This window comes from Erpetoichthys calabaricus, chromosome 6 (genome assembly GCF_900747795.2).
Source record: "Erpetoichthys calabaricus chromosome 6, fErpCal1.3, whole genome shotgun sequence".
Classification (NCBI taxonomy): domain Eukaryota; kingdom Metazoa; phylum Chordata; class Cladistia; order Polypteriformes; family Polypteridae; genus Erpetoichthys; species Erpetoichthys calabaricus.
This window is the reverse complement of record NC_041399.2, coordinates 64643291-64654175: the sequence shown is the minus strand read 5'-3', so window position 1 is coordinate 64654175 and position 10885 is coordinate 64643291. Positions and strand designations below refer to the sequence as shown.

The window sequence follows — 10885 nt, the reverse complement described above, 5'->3', positions numbered from 1 at the left end:
TACCCTTAGGCCCCCTCCTCGGTTCAGAGATGGTCATTACTTTTTCACGTAAATGGCCTCCTTGACTTCTCACTCAAACCAGCGTTCCTCCCTGTCCAGGATGTGCACATCTTCATCACTGAAATAGTGACCACTGCCCTGTAGGTGTAAATAGTCTGCGGTGTCCTGACGTGACAAGGTAGCTCTTCTGTGTTGTGCTATCCGCTTCGCCAGTGGTTGTTTGGTTTCCCTGATGTATAATTCACTGCAGTCCTCTTGGCACTTAACTGTGTAAACTATATTACTCTGTCTGTGCCGGGGGCACCCGATCCTTGGGGTGGACCAATTTTTGCCATAGCGTGTTTTGGGGTTTGAAAGCCACCGAGACCTGGTGTTTTGAAAAATGCATCTCAGCTGTTCCGATACTCCTGACACATAAGGGATCACCAAAGGTTTTCGCTTAGGCAGCGGTTGTCCTTCCTCTCTCCTGGATTGCTTAGAGCATTCTTAAGGTGTCTTCCTTGCTTTGACAAAAATCCAGCTGGGACAACCACATTTACTCGGGGCCTTTTTGACGAGATGTTCTTCTGCTTCCCTGGCCGCTGTGTCTGTGGGTATGGTGTTTGCTCTGTGTTGTAGAGTCCTGATGACACTTATTTTGTGCTCTAGTGGATGGTGAGAGTCAAACCTTAAACCTTTGGCCATTGATCAATGGACAATTTGCGTATCATTGATCACACGGCCCATTGTTAGTCAATGGTGCTAGTTGCGGTCATTATGCAAAGGTACTGTTTATAAGGTTGGAGAAACCTGCAGTCAACTGAGACTGAGGAAGTCACTTGGATGAGTGATGTCCAGATGAACAGAATCAACTTTCTAGAATATCCCTACCTGGATTATTGAGCATGCATCGAGAGAGTTTATCCAAACGTTGACATTTTTTTAAGAAGGTTTGTTTGCACGCCAGTGACGAATTCCTCGGCTGAAAGGTCTTTTTCTTCTCTGAAAAGAACCAAGGATCATTTAAGATCTACGATGCCATTGCACTTCTTTGCATTGAAGCAGATTTAACAAGATCTGTCGACTTCAATGAAACAATTGAAGCCTTTTCATGGACAAAAGCGCAAAGGAAGAAATTCTAGTAGGTATTTAAGACGACTTGAAGAAATTCGATGGAAAGTTTTTTTTTGTAGGTGTTAATGTTATGTCATTTCATAAGTAGTGTAGGAGTTTGCATGTTCTCCCCATGTCTGCGTGGGTTTCCTCCCACAGTCCAAAGACATGCCGGTTAGGTACTGTAGGTGCATTGGCGATCCTAAATTGTCCCTAGTGTGTGTGTGTGTGTGTGCCCTGCGGTGGGCTGGCGCTCTGCTCAGGATTTGTTCCTGCCTTGCGCCGTGTGTTGGCTGGGATTGGCTCCAGCAGACCCCCATGATCTTGTGTTAGGAATATAGCGGGTTGGACAATGACTGACTGACTGACTGTAGTGTAGTTTTGAATTAAAAATATAATGTGGTTCAAAGATTATAAAGATTTTATTAAGTGCGTATATGTTTCAAAAATAAACTATTACATATGAAATTGAAAATTATAAATCAACTTTTTTGTGGGGAGGGGAGCGAGGAATTATGTGCTTTGGCCTAGGGTGTAGAAATGTGTAAATCCGGCCCTGAACCCACAAAATTGCCCATCACTGGCAGTTTTTGTGCTTGTCAATTATGTCTACTAATAAACACGTTTTTCAAATGCTACTTGAAGGCTACTGTAGACACAAACACATTACATTATGGCGTTCAGCAGTTCACAGCAAGCTAGACACAGTGCATCAATTTCTAAAATATATGTAATGACGCACCGTTTTTTAAATAGGAAACATTCTGAATAAAACCCATTTTGTAGTTCTACTTTATATTCATCAAATAAGTCATATTTGAAAGCAAAATCTAAATCTAGAAAATATGAAGCTTCATACATAGACTCGTGCTGGCTAAGAAAAAAGTCCGAGACGATTACCCCAAATGCGTTCTTTGTCAGGAAATTCTGTCAAAAGAAAAGCTGTCTAAATTTAAAAGACATCTAGAACAAAAGTATCCAGCAGATGTTCACGTCTTCCAAAGTAAAGCAGCACCGGTTGTGAGACATGTGAGCACTTTCACACAGCAGGCGAAGGCGTCTTTGATGGAGTCGTATCGCATTGCCCGTGCCGAGGAAGCTCACAAAGTTGGAGAAGATGTGATATTACCGGGGACTGAAGACATAGTTCGGGAATTGCTTGGAGAAGATGCTGCCCATAAAATTGATCCTGTCACTTTGACAGACAACACTGTGTGTAGACGGACATCTGACATGGCAGAGGATGTAACACACCAATTACCAATTACCAGCCCCTGGTATGCGATGTATTTGGATGAAAGCACAGATGTAGCTAATGCAACACACATTATTGTCACTGTCAGAGTGATTGGACATGGAAAGCTTGTTGAGGAGCTTTCATTCTGCAAAGAAATTCAAGGGAAGACAACAGGTCAGGACATTTTTCAAATTTTGGACGCGTTCATGCAGGTAAATTTGACTGGTCTTAATACATGGGTGTCACCACCACCAGGACAGGCAAGTGTAGTGGAGTCGGCGTGTTAATAAAGGCCAGAGCTCCAGATGCTATGGATACACACCGCTTGCTTCACAGAGAAGCCCTTATCGCTAAAAGGTTGGAGGACAAATCGTAACAAGTGCTTCAAGACGTTGTTAGAGTGGTGTGTAGAATCAAAGCGCGTCCCCTTAAACACAGGCTGTTTGTCAAACTGTGCAGTGACATGGGCACCAGTTTAGAAAGACTTCAGCTACATTCTGTGGTCCGGTGGCTTCTCATGGGGCAGTTTTAAAACGCGTGTTTGGTCTCTGTGAAGAGCTGCGTGAATTTCTCTCATCTGAGAGCTCCCAGTTTGCCAGCTGTTTCAACAACCAGTCATGGGTTCTGAAGCTTGCTTATTTGGCCGACATATTTCAACTTTTAAATACCTTGAATTAGATAGAGCATGCAGGGCCGCGATTACAGCATACTTAATTTGCAAGATAAAGTTTGTGCATTTATACGAAAAAAAAACCGGACCTTGGGAGAAAAAGCTAAACAAAGGAAACGCTGTCATGTTCCCACTCCTTCACCAGGAGCTAGGAACGCCCAATGCGCCTGCAGACATTGTCCTGCCTAGACTCACCTGAAGAGATACTTATTCCCAGACCTGGACAGTGTTCATTTACACTAGATTAGAAAACCATTTGAGTCCAGAACCGAAGAGGATTGTCTTGATCTGAGGTCAAGAAAGTAATTAAACGAAATCACCAATGATGGAAGTTTGAAAATGCAATTCTCTGCCATTTTCCTGTTACAATTTTGGAGCAAACTCAGAAACGAATACCCGGTGCTGAGTGAAAAAGCCATCCGATGCGTCTTACCATTTGCAGTTACATATCTGTGAGAGGCAGGTTTTAAAAACCAAAAACAGAGCATGTCTAAATGTGGGAAATGAAAGATTTGAGATTGTCCCTAAGCCAGCTGTAACCCAGAGTGGACAAACTGCAAGAACGTCCAAGCCCAACAGTCTCACTAGGCCTAAGGTGAGTTTAGTTTATTGATTTATTACGAGCAGTTGATTTTTTCCATAGTTAAAGTGTCTTGTTTTACAGCGCATCCGGAAAGTATTCACAGCACATCACTTTTTCCACATTTTGTTATGTTACAGCCTTATTCCAAAATGGATTAAATTCATTTTTTTCCTCAGAATTCTACACACAACACCCCATAATGACAACGTGAAAAAAGTTTATTTGAGATTTTTGCAAATTTATTAAAAATAAAAAAATGGAGAAATCACATGTACATAAGTATTCACAGCCTTTGCTCAATACTTTGTTGATGCACCTTTGGCAGCAATTACAGCCTCAAGTCTTTTTGAATATGATGCCACAAGCTTGGCACACCTATCCTTGGCCAGTTTCACCCATTCCTCTTTGCAGCACCTCTCAAGCTCCATCAGGTTGGATGGGAAGCGTCGGTGCACAGCCATTTTAAGATCTCTCCAGAGATGTTCAATCGCATTCAAGTCTGGGCTCTGGCTGGGCCACTCAAGGACATTCACAGAGTTGTCCTGAAGCCCCCCCTTTGATATCTTGGCTGTGTGCTTAGGGTCGTTGTCCTGCTGAAAGATGAACCGTCACTCCAGTCTGAGGTCAAGAACGCTCTGGAGCAGGTTTTCATCCAGGATGTCCCTGTACATTGCTGCAGTCATCTTTCCCTTTATCCTGACTAGTCTCCCAGTCCCTGCCGCTGAAAAACATCCCCACAGCATGATGCTGCCACCACCATGCTTCACTGTAGGGATGGTGCCAGGTTTCCTCCAAACGTGACGCCTGGCATTCACACCAAAGAGTTCAATCTTTGTCTCATCAGACCAGAGAATTTTCTTTCTCATGGTCTGAGAGTCCTTCAGGTGCCTTTTGGCAAACTCCAGGCGGGCTGCCATGTGCCTTTTACTAAGGAATGGCTTCCGTCTGGCCACTCTACCATACAGACCTGATTGGTGGATTACTGCAAAGATGGTTGTCCTTCTGGAAGGTTCTTCTCTCTCCACAGAGGACCTCTGAAGCTATGACAGAGTGACCATCGGGTTCTTGGTCACCTCCCTGACTAAGGCCCCTTCTCCCCCGATCGCTCAGTTTAGATGGCAGGCCAGCTCTAGGAAGAGTCCTGGTGGTTTCAAACTTCTTCCACTTACGGATGATGGAGGCCACTGTGCGCATTGGGACCTTCAAAGCAGCAGAAATTTTTCTGTAACCTTCCCCAGATTTGTGCCTCGAGACAATCCTGTCTCGGAGGTCTACAGACAATTCCTTTGACTTCATGCTTGGTTTGTGCTCTGACATGAACTGTCAACTGTGGGACCTTATATAGACAGGTGTGTGCCTTTCCAAATCATGTCCAGTCAACTGAGTTTACCACAGGTGGACTCCAATTACGCTGCAGAAACATCTCAAGGATGATCAGGAGAAACAGGATGCACCTGAGCTCAATTTCGAGCTTCACGGCAAAGGCTGTGAATACTTATGTACATGTGCTTTCTCAATGTTTTTATTTTTAATAAATTTGCAAAAACCTCAAGTAAACTTTTTTCACGTTGTCATTATGGGGTGTTGTGTGTAGAATTCTGAGGAAAAAAATGAATTTAATCCATTTTGGAATAAGGCTGTAACATAACAAAATGGGGAAAAAGTGATGCGCTGTGAATACTTTCCGGATGCACTGTACATCGTTTTGTTAAATGCACTTAACAGGTCTGTGTAGCAGTTTATTACAGACATGTGGGATGTGTCATTTTTTGGGATTGTGATAGGTTGGCTTAAGGCAAGTCACTTAGGGAAACCCCTGGCCTAGAAGTGACAAACCTCACACCAACTATCAGGCCGCGTTCAAAGTCAGTAACGTCTCTCATTTTGTTCATTCTGGTCTTCTCGATTTAGACCACACATATGGCATGCTAGAATGGAGAATTTGTATGAAGGTGTGATTCCAGTGTGCACCTAAGAAAACGGTGACTTAGTATATGCCATCTGTCACTAACCACAAGGCTTGGAATCATAAAGTAAAAATTAAAAGGAAATTAAACTTGCCAAGAAGGACAATAACATTGAAACACATTTGCTCCAATTCAGGGCCATTTGGTCAGAGCTCCTCCTGACAGACCAGTCCACTGCAGAGCCCACTCAGGCATGCAGGCACGAGTTTGGAACCACCGGTGTGCTTAACCAGTGCGTTTTTTGGATGATGTTGAGGGCACAACCTGAGCAAAAGAGGTAAACTCGATCAAACTGAACATGCACATTTCCACACAGGACTTAAAGCAAGGATGCTCATTATGTGAAGCAGCATTAGTAACTATTTATTTATTTGCTTATTTATTTTTTTAAGAAAGAACAGACTGAGGGATGGGTACAATGGAGGGATACTGTGCAGCTATGACATCTTTTCAAAAACTGCCGTTTTAATCTACTGAAGTGTGCTTGAATGGAGCGATGGCCTCATCACAAGTAACCAGCATGGCAGGTCGTTCCACTGCTTGATTCAGTGGAGTTCCATGATGATTGGTACACAAACAAGGTATGGCAGTGGTGAGTAGCAATGGATTTTCTGTACAACTGAAGGTCAGTCATAACTGCAGGCATCACACCGGAAACAAGATGGTGCAGCAATCACAGGGTGGACACAGAACAGCAGTGGGTCAGTGGCTGAAGGCTCTCTCTGTCTTCAATGGAGGACACGTCTCCAAAAGGAATCAAGCAGGTGCAAGTCAGTTTTAGTTCCAGCAGGCCACACAGAGCAACAGTCCACGATTACCAAAACAAAGCATTTGTATGAAATTAGCAGGGTGAAAGGTATCAAAACTAAGATGCCTCAATGGAGGCTGTGGAGGTGCCATCCTGCTCTAGAAGCTATAGATCTGATGAGGCCTTGCCAGATTTGAGACATAAACTACTAAAAACGGAACAGTCCAATGCAAGGAGTTTTTTTCCCCCATTATATCTGAAGTGAGAAGATGAAGGAGTTGAAATACGAACATTAGAAACATTTTGAATAGATCAGGCCATTTAGCCTCAGAAAGCTTGTCTGTCTTATTAATCTAAATTCTGCAAAATAATAATAATAATAAGTTACATTTATTGAGCGCCTTTCACAAACCCAAGGTCACTTTACATACAGAGTAAAAAAATTACACAGATGACAAAAGTTCGTAGAAGAGGAAAGTTTTCAGTTGAGATTTAAAGGTGCAGAAAGAGGACCAATCTCGGAGAGACTGAGGAAGAGAGTTCCAGAGTTGAGGGGCTGTAGCTCTGAAGGACCTGCCTTCCAAGGTGGAGAGTCTGGTGCGTGGGACAGTAAGGAGATTACTGCTCGAGGACCTGAGAGAGCGACAAGGAGTGTAAGGAGCTAGGAGCTGAGTCAGGTAGAGTGGGGGCAAGGTTATGTAGGGCTTTGAAGGTGAGAAGCAGAATCTTGAATTTAATCCTTGATGGAACCGGTAAACAGTGAAGCTGGGAGAGAACAGGGGAGATGTGAGCAAAACGCTTTGTGTGGGTGAGGACTCTGGCTGTGGAGTTCTGAATGTACTGTAGCTTCTGTATAGATTTTGCAGGGAGGCCAATGAAGAGGGAATTACAGTAATCAATACGAGACATTATGAAACAATGAACTAGAGTTTGAGCATCAGACCAGGACAGAAATGGATGGAGGTGGGTAATGTTACGGAGATGATAGAATGAAATTTTGGAAAGAGACCTAATGTGTAGCTCAAAGTTAAGTGATGAATCAAACAAAACACCAAGATTTCTGACAACAGGAGCAGGTTTGACAAGCGTACCATCAACAGAAATAGAGAAATTGGATTCCTTAGAAAGTTGGGATTTTGGACCTACCAGTAACACTTCAGTTTTATTGGCATTAAGTTTGAGAAAGTTATTTTCCATCCATAGCTTAAGATCAGTGATGCATTCCGTGAGTGTGCTGGGAGGTGAATCTGTAGGGGAGTCTGAGCTAAGATATAACTGTATATTGTCTGCATAACAGTGGAAGTTAAGGCCATGTCTGAGAATAATCTGACCCAAAGGAAGGATATAAAGTAGAAAAAGTAATGGCCCAAGGACTGAAAGCTGAGGGACACCATGTGACACAGGTGAGGTGGAGGATTTACATCGGCCGAGTGTGACAAACTGTTGCCTATTAGAGAGATACGATGTGAGCCATTGAAGGGATAAGCCAGAGGTGCCTACAGCAGAGAGACGTGACAGGAGGATTTCATGCTTGACAGTGTCAAATGCTGCACTTAAGTCAAGAAGGAGGTGAATATTAAGGGAATATAATAATATCAAGTCAAGATATCAAGGTCCCTGAAGTCCACCACACTACTTGGTCATTTATGTGTCTGTGTGAAGAGAAAACGCACACTAAAGGAAATAAGCTCACATTTTCATTTCATATTTTTCTAGTGCATCTCTGAAGCAGTTAGTTTATCTAACTTTTTCTTTAACCCAATTTAATGCAATCATGGCTTGGAATTTTTATATCATAAATTTAAAATATTTACCATTTTTTCACTATAAGGCACATTTCCTTCAACATGCCTCTGAAAAAAACTTAGAAAGTCGTGTTGCACAATGGCGTCTGGCCTTGTAACGCAACTAAATAGCTGTATAATCTCGACAATGGCTTTAAAAGAGGTGTCAAAAAAAAACAAACTATTGAGAACGTAATGATTTTTTTTGTTCTAAAATGAAGAGTATTTTTCTGTAATAAAATAAAAAGTCCACATTGCTAGTGTGCCAGGGAGGCAAGCCTTCTGTCCTCCGCCCGAGTGCGTTGAAGACTTGGCTTTTCTCTCGATTCATGGACATAGCCTGAAGTGCAGGGACATTCCCATTAAAGGAGAAGGTATTTCTCCACGATCACAGTATGTACATTTGCCACATAAAACTGTGTTCTAAGTGAAGCATTTTTTTTATAAATAGTAAAAACTAATGGATATACCGGTCCATAGGTGAATGAGAAAGCTTTAAAAACTTATTAAATGCATCCACTTTGAAGCAACAGAGGTTTCAACTTAAGGAAATAGGGCTTCTGCCCTAAAAATAAGTCAAGTTGGAGAGCATGCACTGGTACAGTGCGTTGCCGCACCCACTACACGACGAAACAACTCGGGATCCCAGTTGGCAACCCCACGGGCAGACACGTGGTCCAGTCCCACCCTCCAGAAATGATCCTCTATTTGCCACAGCCAGGGGTTACGTGGGCGACACCTTGGCCTGGTCCAACCACTCGGGTCCCCAATAATGGGGATCTTACGAGCTGGATCACCCTCGGGGAAACGCATCACATGGCCGTAGAGCCGTAACTGAGACTCCCTCACAATGCAGGTAATGTGCCTCATTCGACACAAAGTCAAACCAACGGTACCCAAGGATGCTCCGAAGAGACACAGTACCAAAGGAGTCCAGTCGTCATCTCAGGTCACTGGATAGCATCCATGTCTCGCAACCATATAGCAAGACAGGAAGCACCAGGACTCTAAAGACTTAGACCTTCATCCTTTTGCATAGATATCGGGAGTGCCACACACCCCTTTCCAGCGAACTCATGACCCCCCATGCTCTCCCAGTTCGTCTACTGACTTCATAGGAAGAGTCACCAGAGACATGAATGTCACTGCCAAGGTAAGTAAACCTCTCAACAAGGTTGACACTCTCTCCGCAAACAGACACACTGCTGATGGCTGTGCCCAAGAGGTCATTAATGGCCTGGGTCTTAGTTTTTTTCCAGGACACTTGCAAGCCCAGACACTCGGACTTCTCGTTCAGTCTCTCGAGCGCCCCGATCAGAACCTCCAGTGACTCAGCAAAGATCACAGCATCGTCAGCAAAGTCAAGATCTGTGAATCTTTCTTCACCAGACACCCCACAGCCGCTGGACCCCATGACCTTGCCCAACATCCAGTCCATACAAGCATTAAACAGAGTAGGAGCAAGAACCTGACAAACCCCAGAATCAACTGGGAAAAACACAGAGGTCCTGCCTCCACTCTGCACATCACTTACAGTACCAGTGTACAGGCCGGGAAAGATATCCAGCAACCTTGAGGAGATCCCGTGAATCCTCAGGATGTCCCACAGGGCAGCTCGATCAACTGAGTCGAACGTTTTGCGAAAATCGACAAAGGCTGTAAAGAAACTGTCGATATTTGCGTTTGCGCTCAATGAGAACCCTCAGTGCCAGGATGCGGCTGATGGTAGACTTCTTAGGCGTAAAACCAGACTGTTCCGGTCGCTGGTAGGTGTGCAAGTGATCACGGATCTTATTGAGGACGAACCTAGCAAGGACCTTACCCTGCACCGAGAGCAGTGTTATCCCCCTGTAGTTTCTGCAATCCAGGCGATCACCCTTCCCTTTCCAGATAGGGATGACAAGTCTCATTTTCCAGTCAGTTGGGATGATGCCAGTCTCCCAAATGGAAGGAAAGATTGCTTGCAATGCCAAGAGGACAGCCTTACCATCAGCCTGGAGAAGTTCACCCAGGATACCACAGATCCCCGCAGCCTTTCCTCCCCTCAGCTGGTTCACCACCTGTACAATCTCAGTGAGACTGGGTGGTTCACAGCTAATTGGAGGATCAGCCTCAAGAGACCCAGAGATATCCAACATCCTAGCCGGAGGATCAGCTTTGAACTGCTCAAAGTAGCCAGCCCAGCGGGTCACAACTGCGGTGTCATCCGTAAGGACCGTCCACCGTGCTAAAGCTAAAAATAACTTTTGGAACTATTTTTCTTGCTGTAAGTATACATCTCCTGTTCCCGAGGGGAAGGACCGCAGACACAGCACTCACTGTACTGGTAAGCTGTCACCTTGTCTGGAGGCTCTGTTAGCCATATGGCACATGACAGACTACTACAACAGTTTGGTAGGCAAATGCCGACTGAGATTGGGCTCCTGATGCGAGGAGCCACAGGAAAGAGTAGCATGTGGGTTACTTTGGAGTCTGTGTGAGCGGAGGGGGCACATGTCACTGCACAATGGCATAAGAAATAAGCTTCTGTCTACTGAAAGAATGTAAGTGATGGCAAGTGTGACTTTTTCAGTTATTATTGCCTTGTTGTGTACAGCATACAGACAGCAACTCCCATCTGTGCATCAACATTCAGCCTCAATAACAGCGCTTGGGGATGAATTTACGAGTTGAATCCTCATTCCAGCCCTGTAGGATGCCACCAAAGTAGGAGTAAATTGCAGAGTCTCCATTTAAGATGGCTGCATGTCACAACACTGCTTTGCCTTGTGCTTTTCTTCTTCTTATAATGATATGTGACAATG

The 10885-nt window shown here is 44.2% G+C and overlaps 1 long non-coding RNA gene across 1 annotated transcript in view; it reads right to left on the bottom strand.

Annotated features, from left to right (window-relative positions):
- Window positions 1-7309: 7309 nt before the first annotated feature.
- Window positions 7310-10885, bottom strand: part of LOC127528456 (uncharacterized) — a 272579-nt gene continuing 269003 nt past the window's right edge. The window contains exon 2 of the long non-coding RNA XR_007935351.1: window positions 7310-7451. This is a non-coding gene — a long non-coding RNA (uncharacterized LOC127528456). The remainder of the gene's footprint in view (window positions 7452-10885) is intronic.